At 37.2% G+C, this 27,698-nt stretch overlaps 1 protein-coding gene across 2 annotated transcripts in view; it reads left to right on the forward strand.

Annotated features, from left to right (window-relative positions):
• Positions 1–27,698, forward strand: part of MOSMO (modulator of smoothened) — a 60,349-nt gene that overhangs the window by 1,002 nt on the left and 31,649 nt on the right. The window lies entirely within an intron of this gene.

A 27,698-nucleotide genomic window follows, 5' to 3' on the forward strand; every position in this document is an offset into this window, starting at 1 on the left:
TAGAGATCCTAATAGTAGTTACAGAATTAAATAACACAGAGTTGCAGGCAGCCCAGTAGCGGTGCCTGCTGTAACACCACAGAGCTGTGGGCAGCAGAGACAAGGTGGTGCCCTCAGGAAAGAGGTAGGCATCTTTCTGAAGGGTATCCCAGCTGAATGCCCTTGCAGGATTTTTCTCATCTTGGGGCACCCCCCCCTTCCCCCCCCCCCCCCACTCACTCACACTCACCCAGACCTGTGAGACCAAACCTTTAATTAATGTAACAGCTGCCAGAAGAGCTGATGGGAATAAAGGAAGAGCTTGTTTTCTAACTGCTTGTTCTGTGCAGGTGAAGGGAATAATGGGGGTTGGGAATGTCAGACTCCCTGCATGAATAATTTGTTGCAAGAATGTATCACTATGCTGTCAAACTTACTTCTTAAGTATTACTTATGGTTCTGTATTTATCCTGCAATATTTTTAGCTCTTAAAAAAAGCTGTGGCTGGGACATTTGTTGCTTCCTCCTCCCTTCTCTCCCCCATCTAGACCTAGTAGCAAAAAATCATGCTGTCAGATTTACTGGTTATTAAAATAACACTCTAAAAATTTCTACTCCTTTTCTTGCCTATGTAGTGTTAGCAGACGTCTTAATTGTAAAGCATATATGATTATTATGTGACACTATAAAGGTGTTAGCAATTGCTACAGTGGTAATATTGCAATATATAAATGTATCAAATAAACACTGTGCATCTTAAACATTTACAATGTTATATGTTAATTATATCTCGATTCTTTTAAACCATAAAGCATATAAAGAAAATATCAATGATTTAGAATTTGGTGAAGCTATGGGCTTTATTTCTGAAAATGTTGGTAATATCTGTTACTACTAGTTTGCAGTTATGTGTGTGACCAGTTCATGTCCAGTCCATGACCTGTTGTTTTTATCCTGATTATGTGAGCAATGACTCATTTTGTGAGACTTTCTTTGAGACTTAACATACTTCGGGGCAAAGAGATTTCACTGTTCTAGCAGATCTTTTTTTATAAAGAAGTTTCAAGTGGAACCCTAAGTATAAAATAGACTGAATGTCCATGAGAAAGATATAGTTGAGAGAGGGAAGAGAAAGAGAGAAGTAATAGCATAACATTCCTGAGAAGATGTTATGCTCTATTATGTTTGAAAGAAAGCAAGAATAGGATGAATACAACTCCTTCAAATTAAGCAAATTCATCAGCTGTGAATTGCCTTGGAGATGGGAGGGACAGAAATCCAAAGTTTGAAAGAAGTAGAAAATTGAAATAAGCAAATAGTTGTGAGAGAAAGCATGCCAATCAGAGACAGGATTATCTAGCAGCGTGGGAACTTCATTGAAGTCAGTAGCCATGAACATACAATGTGATGACCCATCTGCTTTGTTGACACTCTGGTAGTGCTCAGCTATTCTGGCACCAGTGTGTGGTGAAAGCCAATAGAAGGTTTCATTCAGGATTGGGGTTTGCCAGATACATGCAACAAAATGACAGAGGAGCAAATGTGTTTAGGGTGTAGACCAAAATATTGTAATGATGGCTCATGAAATCTTAGCTGGACAAAGAGCAAAAGTGAAAAAGGAAAAAGCTGATATTTTGGTCATTGAATAGCAGGTGGTTAGGGTCAATGAAATAGTTGACCTGGACCCAATGAAGTTGAAGACTTGACTGGAAGGGATTGATACAGCAGAGTGGGAGGGCAGGGGATTGTGGGCACAAGGTCCAGAGTGTGACGGTGGTGATGTGTGGCTGAAGTGGGGTAGAGGAGGTGATTTTTTCTTTTTTCCTAACAGTTTCCCTTGCCATCTCAAGATACCCTTCAGTTAAACCCTTACAACTTGTGGGATGATTGCAGTTCCCCACCAGGGATCGAACCCAGGCCCTCAGCAGTGAGAGTGCGGAGCCCTAACTACTGGACAGCCAGGGAATTCCCTAACCCATATTTCTTACCGTTAAATATGTCAGACCATAAGCCCCCCAAAACTTAAAATGAGTGAGATGGTATGTTCCTTTGTTCACTCTGGTGCTTTTGCATTGTGATAAGATGCACCTGAACTTTGCCTAGTGTTTGAGCTTGTATGCTCACTGTACACTTTTACCTGGACAGATCCAGTCTTGAGTTAAAAAAAGAGAGAGAGAGAGAAATCAGTGCAGAGTTAACACTTTCCAAATCAATGAAACATTTACAGGAAGTTCAGTTAAATTTTCACAAGTGACAGAACTAGCTTTATGCTAAGATCTGCATAAAAGTGACTTCACCTGGCAGCAAAAAGTTAATGTGTTGATTCATTTGGTGAATACATAGTACAAAAGTCTTGATTGTGATGTTTTTACTGCAATTTTTTAAATGAACAAAATATATTTTGAAAATAGAACTCCTGGAGCTGAAAGGTTCTACAGAATGTAGTTTGAAAACCACTGCAGTAGACTAGTAAGGGAAAGTTTAGGATTCAGATCCAAACTTTATCACTAACTCTGTTACTTTGGATAAGTTACCTAGCCTCTCTCTTTATACTTCCCCTTCTATAAAATAGGGATAATAATAGTATCCATCTCAGTGGATTATCAATGATTGAGTTAATCCATGAAAAACATTTAGAACAGTGCCTGACACATAGGAAGTGCTCAGTAAAAGTTAGATATTGTGTTGCTGTTCTAGTTTATAACAGGTGTCAGAATCCCAGTGTTGAAACTAAGGCTCAGAACTTAAGTACTGTGAGAACTGACACAATTTCTTTATTAGATGTTATTGGAAATGAAGAAATAGCAAGAATAATAGAGCCAGGCTTAGCACAAGTCAATTAAATTTGTCTTCCCTCTTGGCTTTGGACTTCTCCATCACTGCTTCTCCTCTTTCAGTCTCTCATCTCCATATTCTAGTCTCTCTACTCCTCAACTTCTACTTGAACTACCACAAAAGGAAAGGAAATACCCCAAAACAAAAGCTGAGTAGAATAACTTCCTAAAATCCCAACTAATAAACTGTATTACCATAAGATTATGGAACATGCTTCATGCCAGCAGTTTTTAGTTTGTTTTTATAATATTGACCCAAATACAGAGAAAGGATGTTCCTTTAATTTTCATCTGTGTGTGATAGCATTTCAGGAGTTTGTTGGTTATGCACAAATTTTTAAAGATAAAATGGCCTTTTTTTTTTTTTTTTTTTTGGCCATGCCACAAGCCACATAGTTTTCAGGGATCTGGCTTTTGGGGATGTTAGTTCCCAAAATTTAGATCTTCAATCCCAGGGACTGAACTGAGCCCGCGGCAGTGAAAGCCCCAAGCCCTAACCACTGGATGGCCAGGGAACTCTAATGAAACAGAGAGAGAGATTGCATGTATGGGGAACATACCTGAGGGGTAGGTACTTTAGTAAGGACCCTTGGCAGCTTCTGTTAATGTAATAAAAAGTATTAAATGGTAGGTAAATATAATGGCAAAATTACATTAATTCTTCTATGCTGGTGTTAAAATTTCTGCTGGTTACTGGAACTCAATATTAAAACAGTGTCTTTCGTTTCATATAGTGCTTTATAGTTTTTGAAGCACTTTGACATCCATAACTTGATTTGATTCCTTAGGCTTTTTATATTTGACCAATGTGAAATAGTCATTTCTACATTTTTCCCTGCACGTCAGTGCTTTGCACGTGAGGTTTGAGTTTCAGGGTTCCAAAGCCTCCCTTCAAGAAAACTCTTCCTTGAAGTATTACCTATATCTTATTTGTGCACACCTTTTATTTACTTAAATGAGGTTAAAATTCTTCAGTGGCTAAAATTTTTGCCAGAATACAGAAGAGGGAAAGGAGGTTTGGGTTTCAGTCTTAAGGGGATGTCTTTTTGCTTTGTACAAATCCTTTAACCTCACAGCCACTGTTTTCTCGTCCCTAAAAAGACAGACTTTTAGTGAAAAAAAATTTTTAGTTTTGTTGAGTTAATTTTAACAAGATCAACAATAAACAATGCTGCTTCTGATAAGTATAAATCCTCTAGGCACCCCTTTATTGAGGCATCATCCCTTTACAGCATGGGTTTCAGTGATCATTTAGGATTATACCGTCCTATATCATCCTAGATGGATTTACTTAGTGTTCTTTATGAAGATTTCAGACTATTTCCAGAAGTCTGTTCCAGCACAGGAAGGAACTTGAACTTCTTCCTTATATCTCACCAGAATTTTTCTACCTAGAATTGGTTATCTTACTCAGATTGTAGTCTGTCATAGTTAGTGTCTTTATTCCTGAAAATATTTTCATTCTTGTTCGTTTTAAAATTGTTTAGATTGAATATTAGAGTGTTTAAGGAGCCTCAATAATACCCTCTTCCCTACTTGTATTCTGAACTAATTGAGAAAAAAAAAGATAAATTAGGAGCCAAAATATTATTATTATTGATAAAGAGAGTATTGGAGAATGTAGCTTATATCCTGGACAAGTAGCTTCCTCTCACTGGGCCTCAAAATTGAACAGACTTAACTGTCCAGTCCCAGGCAGGGTTGGGAGACCCGCCTTGTAAGACTTCCAGCCTGAAAAAGCACAAGAGATGAGTGCTCCCTTTAGGCAACTTGCTCCCAAGGGCAAAATGTTGGACCACGTATGCCCAGTTTTTTTCTCCTATACTGCCAGTCAGGTGAAGTCATTCCTCCTGATCTGAGAAGGATTGAGTGAGGGGACACAGATAAACTAAGATATTCTAATAGCCACACCTCCACCCGAACCCTCTAGGATAGAAACATCAGAAATGCGAGGAAAGCCTTACCTGGTTGAAACCCAGGAGATGGCTGGCATTTTGCAAGGAAGTTTTCTTTTTCCTCAAGTACAAAGACTGGCAGATGCTTGGGGAAATAAGAGACTTGAGGAGGGGTTTCATTTCCCATTCTGTTACCCACTGCTCTCTCCACAGGAAATCCTGGTAAACCTCAAATAGAGGGCTGTGGGCTTGACATCTGTCACATAAGAGCTCAAGATCTTTAGATAGATCTTAGCCTACAGGTTGGGAGTCTTTGGTTTAAAACATTAAAATACAAGCTTCCCAAGTAGACCTGTTTATTAAATACTAAATAATAAGCCCTTTATCCTGAACTGTGACAACTTCAATAATCACAAAATTGGTTTTGCGTGAAGGAGCTCTGTAACAGTTGTTAAACAAACCTGTCTAGGACTTTGTCTTGGATGTGACTTGTAGAGAAGAACAGAATTGGGTTACCTAAGAGGGCAAAAATCTCAAGATGGTGCTCTTTAACTTAAAAAGCATTAACAAAACTTCTTCAATGGCCTTTTGAGTCTTTTTCCAATAAATTTCTTTTTTAAAAATAGCTTTATTAAGATATATGGGCTTCCTAGGTGGCGCAGTGGTTAAGAATCCGCCTGCCAATGCAGAGGACATGGGTTCGATCCCTGCTCCAGGAAGATCCCACATGCCACGGAGCAACTAAGCCCGTGTGCCCAAAAAAAAAAAAAAAGCTTTATTAAGATATAATGCACATAACCATAAAAGTCACCTACTTACAGTGTACAATGCAGTGGCTTTTAGTATATTCATAAAGTTGTGTCACCATCACCACAGTCAATTTTAGAATATTCTTAGTACTTCAAAAAGAAACCGCAGATCCCTTAGCCATCAGCTGCCAAGGGGGCTACTCTTTGTGGCAGTGCATGGGCTTCTCATTGTGGTAGCTTCTCTTCTTGCGGAGCACCGCCTCTAGGCATGCAGACTTCAGTAGTTATGGCACACAGGCTCAGTAGTTGTGGCTCACAGGCTTAGTTGCTCTATGGCATGTGGGATCTTCCCAGACCAGGGATCAAACCAGTGACCCCTGCATTGGCAGGCGGATTCTTAACCACCGCTCCACGGGGGAAGTCCCTCCTTGGTTTTTTAAAAGGTAACATTATCAGTATTATTTATTTCAGCATATCAAATAAGAACTTTGAATAAAAATTCAAAGACCAGTCTTTTTACAGTGTTCCCAGGTCATACTTGAAGCTTGAAATCACTTTATTATAATACTGTGAATTTCACAACATAGGCCAGATTTTCCAATATGAGATTATATTTCCTGAACAAAGCATTTATTTCCTTTACAACCTTAGTTCCAGAAGGCCTCTCTTTTTACCATTATCAACAGAGGTGTAGCCACTTTAGGATGAAGGGTATAAGCTAGTTGGCCTATAAGTTTTGGAGAAGGAGAATTTGGGACCAAGAACATGGACAGAAGGCATGAGAGAATGGAAAAATCTAAGAGGAAGAAAATTCCAAAAAAGATACTACAAAGCGATGACTGCCGTTGCGTTTATTAGACTGACCAGATTTGTTGAAGTGTTCCTCACTTAGCTGCCTGAGCCCCTTTCAAAGCTGGCATAGTAAGAGTCATATATGTCAGTCCTCCACTGTTCAGCTTAGTGTGACCTAAAATAGTGTTGTTTAACCCCTTTCCTCATAAATATTGAGTTTGTATTGGAGTTACAATATAGTAAAATGGTCCTATGGGATTTGAGTCAGACGTGTCTAGATTTGATTCTTCTTTTTATGAGTTTTATGATTTGGTGCACGTAATTTGATTTCTCAGCTATAAAATGGGGATGATATATTTATCTCAAAGGATGGTTGTAAGAAAAGAAAAGAAAATATGGCATGTGAAGAATTAGCACATGGTCTAATACGTAGCAAATGCTCAAATGTTAGTCGTTATTTGATGAAAGATCAAAACAACTGAATTTAAAAATAGTTCCCTTTTGTATTATCTATTTTATTTATTTACTTATATCTTGCCTTGTTTTAAAAAGAGATTTAAGGCAACACGGTGTGTCTGTATTGAATATTTCTGAAATCCAGCTTGGGGAGGGGAGATCTCTGGGAAGAGAGACTGAAGTCTGTTGTAGTGATGATACAAGCTTAATGGGATACATGTGAGTACCAAACCAAGGAACACCTTGGATTTATATGCTTCTGGAACAGACTAAAGAGGTTTTCTGAGTGAAAGGCAGCCTAACATAGTGGAAAGGGCACACAGGTTTTTGGGGTTAAATCAGCATGTAGTCAAATCCCAGTCCCACTATTTGCTAGCCATGTAATTGATCATAGACAAGTTGTCGTTGAGGATTTTTTATTAATAAAAATTGTATCATTCAGATGTGGTTAATACCTCTTGCAGCACTTCCAGTTGTTAAGCAGGTTCAGACCCCATCTTTCTGTTCTCCTATAGGTTAAAGAGTAATAGCTGCAGTGAATTGTGAAAATTTATTTCAGAAGTTATTTTTATAGGAACAAAGTGGTCTGTAAAGCTTTACAGTTGGAGTATAGAAAGTCAATTAGTCTCACCTCAAAGGCTGAAAATAAATGTGAACTATATGAGATAGTTGTTTCTTAACAGAAACCTGACAAATAGTACAACTGAAAATTTAGTTTTCGTTTATGGAATAAAACTTCTTCTAGTTGTCATTAGCTTCTTTAATGCACCTGTGAGTTTTTTGATTTTTCCATACCCCATTTCAATGCATACTTAAGCAGTGGGCCATATTACAGAATCTTATAGGGGAAATTTATACATGTAATAAAGTATTGCTGTTTATGAAATTATTATTGAATTATAAGTAACAGCTTAATCATGCAACTTGAATGGACAATTGTTTACATAGTGACTTTGTTTTATATTCTCTAAATAACCCAAGAAATTAGGTTGTACACAATACATAGGTATAAATTTCATATTTACAACTTTACTTGTTTATGATGATTGATGTAAACATGACATTCATATCTTTTTGGTTGTTAGAATGTTTTATTTTCAAGCTCTGAAATTACACATTTTTTTCCAAGTACCTTTTTAGAATTCTTTGCCCCAACTAACAGCTAGCTGCTGAAAAGTTTGATACTTACAGAACTTGGTCCACTTGGTAACAATAGGTTGGGGGTAGCGGTAACATTGTTTTATTCTTTATTGACTGTAGACTGATGAAGAAGTAATATTTAGCAAAGCTATTGTTGAAATACTAGAGAGGTTAGATAACAGCATGAGGGAACTTAAGGATCCTTGACAATCAAGGTACCTAAAAGTAAATATCCAGATCAAAATCACTTTTCAATACTATACCTCTGTGAACTTTACTGTGTATTCTCTCATTAGCTGTAAATTATAGCTGAATTACATATCCTTATTGAATATGCCATGGGCCAAGTAGAATACAATAGTACTTTGGGATTTATTGCTTTAGAGCTGACAAAATAAAGAAGCATATGGATTTGGGTGTTGCTATCAATGATACTTACATATATTTATGAGTATGTACGAGGGTGAGTCAAAAATTATCCGCACTTCGTTATTATTAAAACTTCTGTTGGATGCACTGTCTTATCAGTGCGTTTCGTTTGAGGCTAGTCTCCCCAGTCACTTCTGTGCAGGTGTGAATGTGTTACATCAGTTCATTTGTAACTGCGGTGCAAGCAAAAATGGATGCCCCACTTGTGATTTGCATGAAAGAAGAGCAGCGTGCAGTGATTCGTTTTTTGTGGTCTGAGGGTGTACCTGGTGCCCTTATTTATCAAAGACTTTGTGCAAAGTATGGAGAAAGTGTTTTGTGGCGAAGAAGTGTGTATGAATGGATAGAGAAGTTCAAGGAAGGTTGCATAAGTGTTAGCCATCAAGAAGGAGCGGGATTCACTTCTGATGAAGAAGTGAAGACAGTGGTGCATTCGTGGCTTGCAGCTATTGGGACAGCCTAAAACATTTTTTTAATGAGGGAATATGAAAGCTTGCTGACTGATGGACAAAGTATATTGAAAGCAAGGAGATTATGTCAAAAAATGATGTATTTGTCTATTCTAACAGTTAATTAAAATAAATTCTACAGGCCGAGTGCGGATAATTTTTGACTCCTATATAAACCAGCATGTGTAATTTGCTTACATGCAGTTTCAGTATATGACTTCAGTTTTGAAGCAAACTGACATTTCTTTGAATTGCTGCATTTTTTTTTAATTAGGAGAAAAACACTGCACTTTTTGTCTCTCTCTTTATACTAGCTTTGCTATAAATAAAAGGTCACATTTGGTATTTTGACACTTGCTGTTGTGTATATTGAGCAAAAAGGCAGCTGTTGACTTTTAATATAGATCTCTTCAACCAGAGACCATATACTGCTATCGTTAGAGATTTAAAAAGAGTAAAGAAAATGCAGTTGGTTGGGTCAAGTAAGAAAATGGGAGAGGAGAATTTCACTAGGTCTCCCCATTTGTGGTGTATTCGCAGTAAGTTATTCACATTGAACATTATTGGGTCTACTTTCAGCTATAATAATAGAAATTTTTTTCAAAAATAGGACGTGTTCAAATTAAGGCAGAGATATCCAAAGCCATTTCATTTATGTGACCATTTCAATTATAAAGTACCATCCATTTTAATAAAATAAATCTTTAATTTACTATGAGTATTCCTTAAATCTTCCCGTAGTTATTTCCTATACCACTGTACTTTATTCCAGACAGTCTCACAACAAATGCTTATTAAGATATGTGTGGTCTGTAAGGAACTGTACTAAATATTCTGAGGGATTGCATTTAAGTATATGAAAAAGTATTTTATCCTTGAGGAACCTGTACTGTGTTTGGGAAGATAAACTTACATACATATGAAATAAGTATCATGTATGTGATGAAACTACCTTCTGCCCAGGTGGCCGAGGAGGAGGTGGAATTTGAGCTTAACAGATTATAAATTTAATGATGAGTATTTATGAAGTTCAGTTTTTTTGTTTTGTTTTTTGCCGTGTCGTGTGGCATGCAGGATCTTACTTACCTGACCAGGGATCGAACCTGTGTCCCCTGCACTGGGAGTATGGAGTCTTAACCCCTGGACCTCCAGGGGAGTCCTAATGATGAGTATTTAAATAATTAGGAAGATTTGGGCAGTGCTTGAAAGTGGAATGGCATGAGTAACTGTGTATAGAAGACAGGCAAATTTCCATTTCAGTTCATTTCTGTGCATCGCTGCTAAATTTATCTTTCCAAAGGGTAAGGGTAGTAATAATTGCTGATACTTATATAGCGTTTACTTTATGACAGATACTTTTCTAGGCACTTTACATGTATGAAGCAATTTAATTAGCCCCACAGAGATACAGAGAAATTAAGTAACTTGCCCAAGGTCACACAGCTGGTAAGTGGAAGAGCTGAAATTTGAATCCTGGAACTCTGGCTCTGGAGTCCTGGCTCTTAACCACTGCACATGCTTAAACCAGAAACCTTCAGTGACTCTTCATCTGCCACAGCACAGAAGGCTCTCATGGATTTTTACAGCATGGCTCTTGCTTACCTTTCCAACTTTAGATCCTACTTTTTCCCTACGTGGATCTACATTCCAGCCCCTTTGTATTACTTCCTGTTTCCTAAATACAGTCTATATTCTCATCTCTAAATCTTTGCTTATGTTGTTTAGTCTCAGTCTGAAATGCCCTTTCTTTGCAGTTCCTATCATATCAGGGTCCCACCCATCTTCCAAGCAAATGTCAACAGCTGTCTTCATAAAAACCTTTTTTGATCCCCTACCTATTTTCCCCTCTTGCATATTTTTCATGGTAGCATATCTGTATCATGGTTATTTGTGTGTTACTTTCCTTGTTTTCTAGTGTAGATTTTTAAAGTTCCTTAAGAACAGGGCATAAAATTTATTGATCTTTGTACCTTAGCACTCACTCCGAGCTTGCACAGGGCAGGAAGGAGGAAGTGTTATGGTTGATGCTAAGGTTTTGAACCTGGAGTAGGGAATAGAATTGGGAACTTTGGAGAGTGAGTGGCTTTAAGGGCGAAAGTGATGATTTGGGTTTAGACATTATGTTTGAAGTGAGAGTAGAATATTGAAGCAGAAAGGAGCTGATCAGGAAAGAGAACTATTTGGCATTGCTAGTTGTCTTATCTTGTTTTCACAAATATGATACTTCTATTGTTACATACCAAATTTTTGTTCAGTAGCATGTCCACAAAATGCACTCTTAACTTTTTTGACATGTTATCAGTTGGTTTTTATTTTGGAAAGTAAGGTCTAGTTACTATCTAGTTATTCCCAACTTTGAAATTATGAGATGAAAATCAATTTGTCGGCTGATAGTTGATTCTCTGGGTCAATACAGAATTTAGATTCCTAGACTAGTCTGCAAGACCATGTTGTAACGGAAACATTTAACTTACACATCAAAAAAAAAATAGAAAACAATACAGTTGTATTACTCATAAATAGCTTTTAAAAAGTTGAAAAGGGGTAAGAAACAGTGGCTTATTTCTCTGACCTTTTAATTTGTCAGTTTGACTTTAAAACTTATGACACTTCTTCTGTGTGATTCAGGTGCTTCACTGAGATTCTTCTTACATTTGTCAGCAATATTTTGGGTCATTTTTTAACTTACACATTGCCCTGTCAGAGAAAGAAAAAGAGGACTTGCCGAAAATGTATGTTTAAGAGATTTCCTGAAGTGCAATAACCTGAGATAGAATTAACTCAGTAGAGATGAGGAAGATTTGTAAGAGTGCATGAATGTGCATGTGATATGTGTGGTGTGTGATGGTGGGGAGTGGACATGGAGGAGATAAGGAACTTATAATGGATAAATGATCTCTCCATGGGGAAGCAAAGTGATACACAATAGGCTGGATCCAGTGTTCTCATTCAACCCCCATGGGAGGGGCCATTAGTCCTGCCTAGTATGGTTACTGTTTGTTGAGGGGCCCTGTGAATGGGTGGAATAAGGAGGAAAACAGTATTTTATATGCCAGTTGGAGTACAAAATGGTACAAATTAAATAATTTTTAACTTGAGGAGTACCTCTATTGAAACTTGGCTTCTAATTTAGGCTTTGCTGTAGATGTTTTGTTTGTGCTTGAAAAATTACCTAAATGCTTATTCTTTATTTTCCCAACTGAAAAATAGTTCTGTGTTCCTCCTTCACCTTCGTGAGTCCCATCTCTTGATTTAAAATAAAAGTGGGTAAAAAAAATAAATAATAACAAAAAATTTTAAAAAGTAAAATATGATATATTGAATTCTTAGAAAATTATTCTCTAAAGAAAGTTATAGTGAAAGGAGCATAAGGGTGAATCCAGAATTCAGTTCAAATTCTGGCTCTGCCATTTACCAGCTAACTTGTTGCTTGGCCTCTGGGCTTTAGTTTCCTCATCTGTAAATGGGGGTAATACCTCTTACCTTGCAAAGTGGCTGTACAAATCAAAGTTAATATACCTGAAGCACCTACCACAGTACAGGCACCTATGATAGATAGCTGCTGTTCTTGTTAAGCAACTAAGTGGATTAATCTCTTATCACATTGTGGTACATAAAATATAATGTTGCAGTTGGCTATGTACCCATCATAGTCACCAAGAGCTATCGGATTTTTTTGTAAGCTAGCATGTATCACTGCATTGGACCTGGTTGCCCATATCATTTTGACCATACACGCTGTACTATGCCCCTGATACTTAACCTAGGTTGCCGCCTTCTTTCTTCCATCTTAGTGCACTAAGAGAAAAAAGTACCAGACAGCCTATTTAAATGTTTATATACAAGTTCTGTTCTGCATATCAAAGGTAACATGTATTTGGGGATTTTCCAGTAATGATGACAGATTATACTAAACCATTAACATTCTATCAAGCTTCCTACTCTAACTAACATTTGCTAAGTGGGTTATGGATGTAGTCTGTCGCCCTAAAGTAGATTTCCCCCTGACTGGCTAAGTATATAAGCCATGACCCTGACCTCATTAGCTGAAGTCAGTAACCAAGTATAAAGTGTTCTAAAAGTAAAGGATGATTGATAATCATAGGTAGCCTATAAGAAAATTTGTTACAGTCCTATTATTCATTTGCTTATTTTGAGATATAAAATGAGAAACTCTTTATATTCTTATCCTGTAGATAAAATAATTACTTTGAGAGTTTAAATCTTTAAAATCATTAATTGAATCACTTAAAAAACCATAGTAATGACTCTTATTTAAAACAGATGTAGAGACTTCCCTGGTGGCCCAGTGGTTAAGAATCTGCCTGCCAATGCAGGGGACATGGGTTCCGTCCCTGGTCTGGGAAGATCCCACATGCCACAGAGCTACTAAGCCCATGTGCCACAACTACTGAGCCTGCGCCCTAGAGCCCGTGAGCCAGAATTACTGAGCCCACGCACCGCAACTACTGAAGCCCAAGTGCCTAGAGCCAGTGCTCTGCAACAAGAGAAGCCACCGCAATGAGAAGCCTGCTCACAACAAAGAGTAGCCGCTGCTCACCACAACTAGAGAAAGCCTGCGTGCAGCAACAAGACCCACCACAGCCTAAAATAAAATAAAATAAAATAGATGCAGACAGTCACGTTAGATCACCTGTAGGACTCCCACTCTCAGTAAGATTTAATGGGTTAGGATCAGAAGACAAACTCTTGTATGTTGACGTCTTGCTGATATAGGACTAACCCCCAGACCTTTAGAGGCCTATTTCTAGTATCTGCCTACTGACCATCCAGGAGGTTGCTATCGTCATTAACCATTTAGAATCACATGAGTAGCTGGTAAGATGCGTGCTTTAAGTGGACCATCCTGTATTTTTTTTTTAATTTGTATTGGAGTATAGTCGATTTACGATGTTATGTTAGTTTCTGCTGTACAGCAAAGTAAATCAGTTATACATATATCCACTCTTTTTTTAGATTCTTTTCCCATACAGGTCATTACAGATTATTGAGTAGAGGTCCCTGTACTATACAGTAGGTCCTTATTAGTTATCTATTTTACATATAGTAGTGTGTATATGTTAATCCCAATCTCCAAATTTATCCCTTCCCCCTTAAGATTTTAATGTTATTGTGAATGTCTTCAGAGTTATCAGGGAGGTTGGGTGCATGATGGGCTTTCCCTACTGTGCTATTTTTTCTTTTCTTTTCTTTTTTTTTTTTGCCTCTATAAGTTGTTGGCCAGTGCTTTTGTTCTCTTTGTTAGCCTAGAGTTAACAAAAATACTCTTTCCCTTATATGTTGCCTCTTACTGCCCTCTGCCCTCCCTCTTTAAGAACTTGTAGCAAATCTCCAGCTTGACCATTCAAGCAGTCCACACCGAGGTGAAAAACTCTGGGTTGCAAATGCCATTGACCATCCCCAAATGCTCAGGACACCAGGGCAGTTCCCACTGACTTTTCTTGTATCCCCTTAGATATCACTCAAAGCCTTCTACGGTGGTTGAGGGCTCCAATTTTCTGAGTGTGGGATTTTTCTGAGTTAAAAAACTAAAAAAGAGAATCCATCCACTTCTCTGAGGTGTAACAGGACCATCTTTTAACTGTATTATTATAAGCTACGTAGACATGTACTCCTTTTCTGTTAACTTATTCTCTCTACAACATTTTCCCATGCTGTTATAGAATTTTTCTAAATATATAATGCTTGGGTCATTTCAGCGGGATTTGGGACAAGGAAGGAGCTCAAATTGACATTTCATCTCCCAAAGGTGTTTAATAAGAGTTACTTGAATAAAAGCAATCAAAAGAGATTTAGTCCATATTTGCTTATTATCTTTTAAATTTTTATTAATAATAAGAAAAGTTGTGATACAGTAATTTTCCTAAGTCACACTTTTTTTAAGGTAAGCCAGAAAAGGTTTAAATTTTGTAGTCCCCATATGGCAAGAACATCTGCGTGATTGATACATCATAGTTAAGTGGCTAATAACACAGACTATGGAGTCTGGATTCAAATTCTACCTATACCACTTGCTAGCAGCATGATCTTGACCGACATACTTCAGGGGTCTCTTTGAAGGTTAAAGCATTCCTGTATATAAAACAGTGCTTGGCACATAGCACTGTGTGTCAACTAAAATTAATGGGACTATCTTTTGAAGTTTCTTTGCTATAATCTTTTCAGTAGCCATAGGTAGTTATCTTAAAATTGATCATAAATGCTGTGTAGTTTTAGGTTGTAGATATAAATGTCACCAAATTAGAAGATAGATTCTAGCCCATGGACAAATGATCAAATTTTTTACCTTATATAAAGAATAGTACCACTACTGTAATGAAGGGTGAAGGGGAAGCTTTGCTTGAACCATGAATATGTTTCACATATTCAAAAAAATAAATTCCAAATGATAGCAAGAAAGTAAATCCAAATATTGAATCCAAATTGAAACCAGTGAGCCTGACTGTATGTCAGATTGATAATGTAACTATCAAGGAAAATTAACTTTTGAACATAGTGCTGTGTTCTCTTACTGGAATACAGCCTAAGGACAAAGAGACCAGCAAAGAAATTTTGAACTTAGTAGGCAACAAACCCCCTATAGTAGCTCTTCACAAGAAATGCTATTCCCATTTTGCTGACGAAGAGGCATATTTAGAAAAGGGAATGGTTTGCCTGGCATCATTTAATTAGGTGGTAGAGCTGGATTTAAAAGCCCATGCTCCGTTCATTATAAGGCACTGCTTTATTTTTATAGCATGCTATTCAGATGAGTCCCTGGTTTCTTTAGTACCTCCCTTTCTCTTATTGGCATCATCTGTAATATTAGTCAGAACCCCATTTTCAAGACCTTCCTAACCTCTCATATCTCCTTCCCTTCAAGAATTTCATTCCATGCAATCATGCCTACCTTTTTGAAATCTGCCTTCCTAAATGAAAGGGTATGTGACACTTCCCACCCTTTTCTTTACGAATTCTAAGGTGGCCTGACAGATTTTCCTCTTGATTCGCATTCCTCCTACTTCACTAGTGATTAATTTCCTGCTGAATTATAGCTAGTGTCAAAGTCATGATTACTTACGGGCACAGTCTGTTGATAACTGAGCCTGAAAGTTGTAAATGAGAGAGCTGCTGCCTTCTTAAAGACATTTATCTATTTGTAATTTAAGCTATCTTGTGGGGATTTGGTGGTGAGACATGGAGCAGGGAGAGTGATAAAGAATGCAGTTGTTGGACCTGCATTTTTTCCGGGAGAGATAGCAGAAACAAGTATCACTTTATAAACTGTGATTTTGAAATGATTCATTCATTAAAGAAGGCAAATAAAAATAGCAATGAAACAAAGACATAATAACTAGTTGTTAAATGAACTCTCTGTCTTTTGAAAAGGGAATGCTTAAGGGAGAAAATATGTAAATAACTTGAGTACACAAGCTGCTATATGAGATTTTGCTGAGTAAAAATGATGGGAAGAATGAAACTGTACAAGAATTTAGTTGGATCTTGCTTAAAGTACTCTGTGTTATAAATCTCCAAACTTACTTTTTAAATAAATTACAGCATTTAAAGAACCTCTTCTTGAATTAGCAGAATCAAAATGGAATTCATTCTTTTCTTTAATCACTCCTAAATTACTATCTTTAAAGTACATGGCTTTAAAACGTAATTTTGAATAATATACCAGAGAAATTGTCCAGAAGATCTAGGTCCAGAATTTCAATGTAATTTTAAAAGGATGCAAGGTTGGCAATCAGATTAATTTTTTTTAACTTTTTATTTTATATTGGTGTGTAGCCGATTAACAATGTTGTGATAGTTTCAGGTGCACAGCAAAGGGACTTAGCCATACAGATTAATTTTTTAGAATTGCTTTTTATCAGAATAAAGAAAGTAAAATAGTGTTATAGTCTTTTATTAGATTAACTGATTTTCTAAGCACCTGGAGAAAATTATTTTAGTATTTCCTGTGCAGAGTTTGTGGAGAGTGTGCCATTGTCTGTAGAAGCAGGGTTATGAGACCTCTTTGTTGATGTTTCTAAGGTTTTAACTCTCTGGACAAACATACAAAAAAAATTAAACTGTTCTACCAAAATATTTCTAAATAGTAAACACTGAGCACAGTGTCAAATCAGACCTTTTTCTAGCTGGTGCCTAGTTATTTAGCCTGTTATTCAGTTCCATCATTTGTATTGTTTTGAGAATTAAACGAGCATATGTAAAGCACTTATTAATACCATCACTGGCAGTAAACAAGTGCCCAGAATGTAGTGGCAGCTACTATTATTTATCCTTTTTTTCCTCCTCCAGATTTATGAGTGATAGGGAAACAGAAATTTATTTTGAGCACCCTTTTTTCTAATGTCAAGGCTTTAAACTAGAGGTTAAGAACTTTCCTGGTGGCGCAGTGGTTAAGAATCCGCCTGCCAGTGCAGGGGACACGGGTTTGATGGTCTGGGAAGATCCCACATGCCGCAGAGCAACTAAGCTGGTGCACCACAACTACTGAGCCTGTACTCAAGAGCCTGAGAGCCACAACTGCTGAGCCTGTGCACCACAACTACTGAAGCCCGTGCACCTAGAGCCCCTGCTCTGCAACAAGAGAAGCCACTCCAGTGAGAAGCCCGGGCACCACAACGAAGAGTAGACCCCAGTTGCCACAACTAGAGAAAGCTCGTGCACAGCAGCAAAGACTCAACACAGCCAATAAATAAATAAATAAATAAAGTATCAGAACAAAACCAGATTTTTCTGAACCCAAACACTTGAGATTCTGTTTGGGAAGTGAGAAAGACTGATGCCAAGTATCTACTCTACTTGTGCAGTGGCAGGAAGATTGAATTTCTAATTTATTTCCAGCCTCAAGCCCTTGCCTTCAGTTCCTTTGTCTCAATATGAAAATTTCTGTATTTGTTTAGAGATTCTTGTCTGACTGAAACAACAAAGAACATTCTCCAGGAGTTTTAGTATGGCTGGCTACCATAACTTTCTGGAAGAACATCTGGATGCAGTTTCAATTTTTAAAGTCTATCATATTTTACATCATTGAATTTCTGTAGTTCTAAATTATTGATTTCAGTTCTTTTCCTGGGTTGTGCCCATTCATTTTAAGAGCTGTATATCTTTTATGCAAAAATATAAAGTATGTAGTTGACTATCAATAAAAATTATTATTATCAATTAAACTACTGGAGTTTTCCCTTCTTAGTTTTAGAATATAATCATTACACCAAACACATACATGCATATACATATATACCCAGACATACAAATGTAATTTTCCTTTATTGTGATTACTCAGTTGCTTTAAGTAGTAGCAGTTATGCTATTTGTTTGATTATAATCATTTCAGCAGTGTCATGGATAAGCTGTTGGACCCTGGACTTTAAAGAGAGAGGAACAGGGACTTCCCTGATGGTCCAGTAGTTAAGACTCCTCGCTTCCAATGCGGGGGGGGGGGTGGGGATTTGATCCTGGATCAGGGGACCAAGATCCCACATGCTGTGCTACGCGTCCAAAAAAAAAAAAAAAAGGATCCTAACATCAGAAGTGTATAATTAATACTTTGTAAATATCAGAAGGGTGTTTTAAACTTCTAAAACAACTTTTTTTAAAAATTGGAGTATAGTTGATTATATTAGTTTCAGCTGTACAGCATATTCAGTATTTTATAGATTATACTCCATTAAAACTTATTACGAGATAATGGCTATAATTCCCTGTGCTATACAGTATATCCATGTTGCTTATCTGTTTTATACATAGCAGTTTATATTTCCTAATCCCATGCCCCTAATTTGCCCCTCTGCCCTTTTGTAACCACTAGTTTTTCTACATCTGTGACTCTGTTTCCTTTTTTTTAAATTACCTTTTACTATACTGAATCTCTTTCTCTTACGAATTGTTACATATAATCTTCTCAGTCATATTCCCTTTAATTTTTCCTTTTCTAAAACCTTATTTTCCCAAAGGTAGTAAATTACGTATTTCATGTTCTACATTTACCTTCCACTTAGCAGTCCCTCACTGCTGTATATGTGGATGAGCACGTATGATCCGAGCATTGCTTCCTTTACACTGTCTGCAGTGTTCATGTTCTTAAAAGTTATAAGAGGCAGATTGTTTAATGTACGTTCCTAGCATTTTACATACTTTCAAGTTCAAAAGCACTCTTTCTCAAGGCTGTTAGATACATGTATGATTCACAACATGAAACAGGGTTGCCTGTTGTTCTTTCTTAATTGGGTTGCCATTTATAGTCTTCTAGCCTTATCATCTGTCGAGGGAAGACAAATCTAACATACTTTAATGTCATGTGCATTATCATAGATCTTGAGAAAATTCCCCATTCTTCCATCTCCTTTCCAGTTTTGAAGCTTTTACCTCTCCTTTCATTGTGTCACCAAAATGTAGTTTGGCAGTCAATTGACTTGGAACTTTAGGCACTTAAATCTTCTGGACAGAAAATGCTGTTGTCTTCTTAAAGGCTTTTCAGCAATTATATGGACCTCTTAATAGAAATTTCTAAATTACCAGGTTGCTAACAACTTACACAAAAAAATTAATGTTTGGGGACTTGCCTGGTGATGCAGTGGTTAAGAATCCGCCTGCCAATGCTTGGGACACAGTTTCAATCCCTGGTCCGGGAAGATCTCACATGCCGCAGAGCAACTAAGCCTGTGTGCCACAACTACTGAGCCTGCACACCACAACTACTGAAGCCCGACAGCTCTAGGGCCCGCATGCTGCAACTACTGAAGCCCGAGAGTCTAGAGCCCGAGCTTTGCAGCAAGAGAAGCCACCACACTAAGCCTGTGCACAGCAACAAAGACCCAATGCAGCCAAAAATAGTTAATAAATAAATTTTAAAAAAATTAATGTTTCACTAAAAGGACAATTTTCTCAGATTCCTTCCCCATAAACCCGTTTCTCTACCCAACCCCCCAGATTCAGAACATTTCCTAGCAAAATTGCTTCTGAAGTCCATTCTTAAGTTAGAAGAAATCTATACAAAGGGCATCACTGTGTTGTTTTAGACTCTATATGGATCTACACTATCTATTCAGACTTGACCCCGCTTCAGAATTGATTAAGAGAGCTCTGAGCCTCAGTACTCTCTTGGGTCTTTTATTTTGCAGACTTACCTGAGGGTAGATATTCTCTGGGATTCAGAACCTATCATGCATCACTGCAGGAAAAAGATTCAAACACAAAGTATGTGAAAGTTAAAACTGTATTTTCCAAGCAGTCAGGTTAAAAATGTGTATGTCTGTATAAAGCTTAACCAGCTAAAGCAGGTCGCTATTTTTCCATTTGAAAACTTACTTAGACTGTCAGAACATTGTGTTTCATACATATTTCTAGGCAAATTGTGCACCAGTGCCTTTCTTTTTACAATCAAATATTTCCAGTAGTTCAGGACTTTTTTTTTAAGTATTCTATTGAGCTGACAAATGATCACAAAAGTGATTCAGACTTATGGTTAGTTTATTCCATTCTTTGCAAAGTATTTTTTACCTACCCTAGGGCATGATGCAGTAAATAAGACCCAGTTTTAGTGAGAGCTACAAACAATTAAACAGTTAATTGGAATTCAGTAACGAGTGCTAAAATAATAGTAAATGCATATTGCTGTGGGAGCACATTGGAGTGCCTCTAATTCAGGCTTGGTTAGAAATGGCTGCATGAAAGGATGACATCCAATGTAAAATCTAAAGAATAAATTGGCCAAAGAAGGGAAGAATGTAAGAATGTTCGAGGTAGAAGGGAAAGCAAGTTTAAAACCTTGAAGGCTTTTTTAAAGAAAAAAAGTTATATGTAGGGAACCTGAAAGCTCAGTGTGCTTGGTAATAGTAGTTTGAAGAGAGGAGTGGTGTCAGCTGATGGTTGGGGAAATGGGGACTACATCATGTAGAACTTATTTTTTCCATCTCTCTCCCTCCCTTTTTAAAAAAAAAAACAGATTTACTGAGATATATAATTTGTATGCCACATAGTGAATCTCTTTAAAGTGTGCAATTTTTAGTATATTCACAAGGTTGTACAACCATCATCACAGTCAATTTTGGAACATTTTCATCACCTCAGAAAGAAACCCTATACCCTTCAGCTATCCTCCCTCCCAACTGTTCCAGCCCTAAGCAACAACTAATCTACCTTCTAACTCTATGTATTTACCTATTCTGCAGATTTTGTATAAATGGAATCATATAATATGCAGTCTTTGGTGACTGGCTTCTTTCATTTAGTGTAATGTTTTCAAGGTTTATGCATGTCACAGCATGTGTTAGTACATCACTTCTTTTTATGACCAAATAATGTTCCATTGTATAGATAAACTTCATTTTGTTCAGCAGTTGGTGAACATTTGGGTTGTTTCTACCTTTTGTAGCTATTATGAGTAATGCTGCTATGAACATTCATGTACATATTTCTATGTGGACATATGTTTTCATTTCTCTTGCTTTCCTAGGAGTGAAATTGCTGGATCGTATCTTTAACTTTATGTGGAACTGACAGAGTGTTTTTCAAAGTGGTTGCACCAGCATTTTACAGTCCCACCAACAATGTATGAGGGTTCCAATTTCTCCACATCTTATGGATAATTGTTAATTGTATTTTTGATTATAGCCATCCTAGTGGATACAAAGTAGTTTCTCATTGTGGTTTTGATTTGCATTTCCCTGATGAGTAATAACGGTAAGCATTTTTCATATGCTTTTGGCCATTTCTATTCTGTCTTTGGAAAAATATCTGTTTGATCCTCTGCTCATTTTCATATTGAATTGTTTTTTCATTCTTGAGTTGTAAAAGATAATTCATTGTTAGACATATGACTTGCAAATGTTTTCTCTTGTCCTGTGGGTTATCTTTCACTTTCTTTATGCTATCCTTTGATGCACAGACTTTTTTAACTTCAAGGTTCATTTTATCCGTTGTTTCTTTTATTGCTTGTGCTTTTGGTGTCATATCTAAGAAACTATTGCCTAATCCACTGTCATAAAGGTCTTTTCCTAAGTTTTCTTCTAGAAGGTTTAGCTCTTACATTTAGATTTCTCTTCAGTTTTGAGTTAATTTTTGTACATGGTGTGAAGCAAGGGTCTACATTTATTTTTTCACGTGTCCCATCACCACTTGTTGAAAAGAGTATTGTTTCTTCATTGAATTGTCTTGGCATCCTTGTTAAAAATCAGTTGGCCAAAAATGTGAGGGTTTATTTTGGGACTCTCAGTCCTACTTCATTGATCTATATGTCTGTCCTTATGCCATTGCTACACCATCTTGATTACTGTAGTTTTATAGCAGGTTTTGAAGTCAAGAAATGTGTCTTCCAGCTTTGTTCTTTTTTTTTTTAAATATTTACTTTTTTATTTTATTTATTTTATTTTATTTTATTTTATTTGATTGCACCAGGTCTTAGTTGTGGTAGGTGGGCTCCTTAGTTGTGGCATGCATGTGGACTCTAGTTCCCTGACTAGGGATTGAACCTGGGCCCCCTGCATTGGGAGCTCAGAGTCTTAACCACTGTGCCACCAGGGAAGTCCCAATAGTTATCTATCTATCTATCTATTTATTTATTTATTTATTTATTTAGCTGCACCAGGCCTTAGTTGCGGCACATGGGATCTTTAGTTGTGGCCTGCAAGGTCTTTCAGTTGCAGCATACAGGATCTTTAGTTGTGGCATATGGGATTTTTAGTCACTGCATGCAAACTCTTAGTTGCAGCATGTGGGATCTAGTTCTTGACCAGGGATCAAACCTGGGTCCCTGACCACCAGGGAAGTCCCCAGCTTTGTTCTTTTTCAAGATTTTTGTGGCTATGCTGAGTCCCTTGCATTTCCATATAAATTTTAGGGTCATCTTGTCGATTGCTGCAACAGTAACAACAGCAACAACAAAACCCAGCAGGAATTTTGATAAGGATCACATTGAATCTATAAATCAATTTGGGGAGTATTATCTAAGTCTTCCAATCCATGGGTATGGGATAGCTTACCATCTATTTAAAACTTCATTAATTTCTGCAGCATTTTGTAGTTTACAGTGTAAAAGAGTTATACTTAAAAAAAATTTTTTTAGTGTCTGACCTTAAGTTTGCAGTATATATTTATACCTAATCCAAGTCCCTCTTTCAAATAACACTATACCACTTCAGAAGTAGTGCAGCTACCTTATTATAGAGTATTTTTCAATTCCCAGTTCCTCCTTATAACATTGCTGTCATTCACTTCACTGAATACATCGTTGCTATTATTACTTTAAACAAACTATTTTCTGTTAGATCAGTCATCAATAAGAAAAATAAAAGATTTTATTTTACCTTTTTTTAAAAAAAATAAATTTATTTATTTATTTTATTGGCCGTGTTGGGTCTTTTTTTGCTTGTGCGTGGGCTTTCTTTAGTTGCAGTGAGTGGGGGCTACTCTTTGTTGTGGTGCGCAGGCTCCTCATTGCCGTGGCTTCTCTTGTTGCGGAGCACGGGCTCTAGGCGCGAGGGCTTCAGTAGTTGCAGCACATGGGCTCAATAGTTGTGGCTTACGGGCTCTAAAGCGCAGGCTCAATAGTTGTGGTGCATGGGCTTAGTTGCTCCGTGGCATGTGGGATCTTCCTGGATCAGGAATCGAACCCGTGTCCCCTGCATTGGCAGGTGGATTCTTAATCACTGCGCCACCTAGGAAGCCCTATTTTACCTTCATTTATTCCTTCATACTGTTCCTTTCTTTTTGTGGATTCAAATTTCTGATCTGTGTAATTTTCCTTCTTTCTGAAGAATTTCTTATAGTATTTCTTGCAAGGCAGGTCTGCTGGTGAAAAATTCTTTCAGTTTTGTTTGTAAGAGAAAGTCTTTATTTCTCCTTTACTTTTTTTTTTTGATGTATAATAAATTGCATGTATTTAAAGTGTGCAATTTGATGTTTTTTTTCTTATTAGTAATGTATATATAGCAATCCTAATCTCCCAATTCATTCCACACCAATCCCCTCCACTTTCCCCATGTGGTGTTCATATATTTGTTCTCTACATCTGTGTCTCTATTTCTGCCTTGCAAACTGGCTGATTTGTACCATTTTTCTATATTCTGCATATATATGTTAGTATACGATATTTGTTTTTCTCTTTCTGACTCACTTCACTCTGTATGACAGTCTCTAGGTCCATCCATGTCTCTACAAATGTGCCAATTTCATTCCTCTTTACAGCTGAGTAATATTCCATTGTATATATATACCACTTCTTCTTTATCCATTCATCTGTTGATGGACATTTAGGTTGCTTCCATGTCTTGGCTATTGTAAATAGTGCTGCAGTGAACATTGGGGGGCATGTGTCTTTTTTTTTTTCTTTTTTTTTTTAAGAGGATAGGCTCAGTAGTTGTGGCACACAGGCTTAGTTGCTCCGTGGCATGTGGGATCTTCCTGGAGCAGGGATCGAACCCGTGTTCCCTGCATTGGCAGGCGGATTCTCAACCACTGCGCCACCTAGGAAGCCCCGTGTGTCTTTTTGAATTATGGTTTTCTCTGGGTATATGCCCAGTAGTGGGATTGCTGGATCATATAGTAACTCTATTTTTAGTTTTTTAAGGAACCTCCATACTGTTCTCCCTAGTGGCTGTATCAATTTACATTCCCACCAACAGTGCAAGAGCTTTCCCTTTTCTCCACACCCTCTCCAGCATCTCCTTTACTTTTGAAGGATAATTTCACTGGATGCAGAATTCTAGATTGATGGGGCTTTTTCTTTCACATTGTAAATATTTCACCCCACTCTCTTCTTGCATGATGCCTGATGTCACTCTTACCCTTGCTTCTCTATAGGTAAGATGTTTTTTTTGCTGTGGCTTCTTTCAAGATTTTCTCTTTGGTTTTCTTCAATTTGATATAATATATGTACTTGTATGTTTTTTGGTATTTATCCTTGATTTTCTGCATTTCCTGGATCTATGGTTGGTACCTGTCACTAATTTTGGAAAATTCTTGGTGATTGCTTCAAATATTTCTTTTGTTCCTTTTTCTTCTCCTCTGGTATTCCCATGGCACTATGTTATACCTTTTGTAATTGTCCCACAGTTCTTGGATATTCTCTTTTGTCTTTTTCCTTCTGTTTTCTCCTTGTATTTCAGTTTCTGAAGTTTCTATTGTCATTTCTTCAAGTTTGCTGATTCTTTCTTCAGTTGTGTCTAGTGTATTGATGAGCCCATCAAAGACAGTCTTCATTTCCATTACTGGGTTTTTGATTTCTGGCATTTTCTTTGATTCTTAGGCTTTCTATCTCTCTGCTTACATTGCCCATCTATTTCTGCATGATGTCCACTTTTTCCATTAGATATGCCTTTAGCATATCAATCATAGTTATTTTAAATTTCAAGTCTGACAATTTCAGTGTCTCATACCTGAGTCTGCTTCTGATGCTTGTTCGCTCTTTCTCCTCAAACTGTGTTTGTCTTTTTAGAATGTCTTGTAAATTTTTATTGAAAGCTGGACATGCTATACTGGGTAAAAGGAAACTAGGATAAATAGGCCTTTTAGTGTGAGGTTTTATGTTTATTTGACTAGGGGCTAAGCTGTATTTACTCTAGCTGTAATGTCAGTGGCTATTTCCTTTAGTGTCTTTTCTTTCTTTCTTTGTTTCCTTTTTTTTTTTTCTTTCTTTTTTGTCTGCAGTGTTGTCTTTGGGGTTCTCTAGAGACTTTTTTTAAAAATGAATTTATTTTATTTATTTATTTAGGCTGTCTTGTGTCTTTGTTGCTGTGCACGGGCTTTCTCTAGTTGCGGTGCACAGGCTTCTCATTGTGGTGGCTTCTCTTGTTGCGGAGCACAAGCTCTAGAGCTCAGGCTCAGTAGTTGTGGTGCACAGGCCTAGCTGCTCCACAGCATGTGGGATCCTCCCGGACCAGGGATCAAACCCGTGTCCCCTGCATTGGCAGGCGGATTCTTAACCACTGCACCACCAGGGAAGTCCCGAGACTACTTAAATAAGATCTGATACATGCAATATTTGAGTTGTATTCCTCTGCTATTACACAGGAGCCCTATTGAGTCTTCTAGTGAGCATGTGCCCCTGGGCTGTGACCTTCACAAGTGCTTCTCAGTCCCCCTACCCTCCTTAGTTGAGACATGAAGGCTGAAAAGGGCTGGAGTTGACTTTCTCTTATTCCAGCTCCATTAGGCTCCGGTGAAATGGTTTCTTTTGAGGCCAAGCCTTGTTAAGGATAGAATGTTCTGGGTTTATTTTAAAATAGCTGTTTTCCCCTTTTCCATGCTGGATGCAGAAATTTTTTCTCTTATCTCCACTGTGAGAACCTTGTAGAGATCCCAGAGGTAAAACTCACAAAAAGTGTGGGAGTACCCTTAAAATTAGGCCCTCCTGGAATTTTTAACTCTCAAACTTGACCACACTGAGCCTCCAAGAATTCATAAGTTACAGTTTAGATTTTCCAACCCTGGTACCAGTTCCCATGGAAGTTTCAAGGTTTCTGTTCCAGTAGGTTGTAATTCTTTATATCTGTTTGTTTCTCCAGTTTTGGAGGTAGTGGTTTGCCCGTGTCCTCAGTTCTCTGATAGATCTAAGAAGAGTTGTTGATATTCAGTTTGTTCATCACTTTTCTTGTTCTGTGGGCAAGAATGACAGCTTCCAAGCTCCTTACTGGTCCAGAAACCAGAAGTTACCATTATTTTGCTAAGCTTATTCCTGTGTATTTTGTTCTTTTTGCTGTCATTATAAATGCAGTCATTACCTTCTTATTTTTCAGATTGCTCATTACTAGTATATGGAAACACAGTTAATTTTTATATATTGATCTTATATCCTGCAGTCTTTTTAAAGGCATTTATTCTAATAGTGTTTCCATGAATTTATTTTTCCTGCCAGTTGCCTCAGCTAGAACCTTTAGAACAGTGCTGAATAGAAGCAGCAAGGGTAGATATCCTTGTCTTATTCCTGATCTTAGGAGGAAAGCATTCAGCCTTTCTCCATTAAGTATGTTAATGGTGGGATATATACATACATCCCACTGTTATAATATAATATATTATATGTATGATATTTATCAGATTGAGGAAAGTTCATTTCTGTTCCTAGCCTATTCCTAATCTGTACCTACATTTTTGCAAAACTATAGTATAATATCATCACTGTGTTATTGACATCGATGTATTCCACAGATCTTACGCAGATTTCCTTACTTTTACTTGTAGTCACTTGTGTTTATGTATTAATAAGTTCTACACAGTTTTATCACTTGTGTAGTTTCATGTGTCTACCACCACAGTCAGGATCAGACATCCAAGTTGTGTGTGTCAATAGTTAATTTTTTTTAAATTTATTTTTTAAGAACTTTTATTGAGGTACAATTGACATACAATAAACTGCATATGTTTAAAGTATACAGTTTGATATTAGTAATGTATATACGGCAATCCCAATCTCCCAATTCATCCCACCCCTACCCACCCCCACTTTCCCCACTTAATAGTTCATTTCTTTTTATAGTTTGTTTAATCATTTACCTGCTGAAGTACATCTGGGCTAATTCCAGTTTGGGGCTGTTACAAATAAAGCTGCTATGAACATTCATGTACAAGTTTTTATATGAACCTAAGTTTTCATTTCTCTGAGACAAATGCCCAGGAGTGCAGTTGCTGAGTTGTATAGTAGTTGCATGTTCAGTTTTTTTAAGAAGCTGCCAAAATGTTTTCTGAAGCACCTTTTAAGCTATGTGAAGAACTTGGACTTGATTGTGAGGGCATTAGGGGGCCATTTTAATATTAATTCAGTTTTAATATTTTGAATTTGAAAAGGTTGTCAAACCGGAGAATATGCCTGCTGGGCAGGTATATATGTGAATCTGAAGCTCATAGATCAGACTTGGAGTGAAGATAAATAGTCATTTGTACATGATTTATTTTAGAAGCCCTAAATAAATGTAGGGATGATATTTCCCGGGGAGAGTATAAGGAGTGTGTGTGTGTGTGTTGCGG

Source organism: Hippopotamus amphibius, chromosome 9, assembly GCF_030028045.1.
Source record: "Hippopotamus amphibius kiboko isolate mHipAmp2 chromosome 9, mHipAmp2.hap2, whole genome shotgun sequence".
Taxonomy (NCBI): Eukaryota; Metazoa; Chordata; class Mammalia; order Artiodactyla; family Hippopotamidae; genus Hippopotamus; species Hippopotamus amphibius.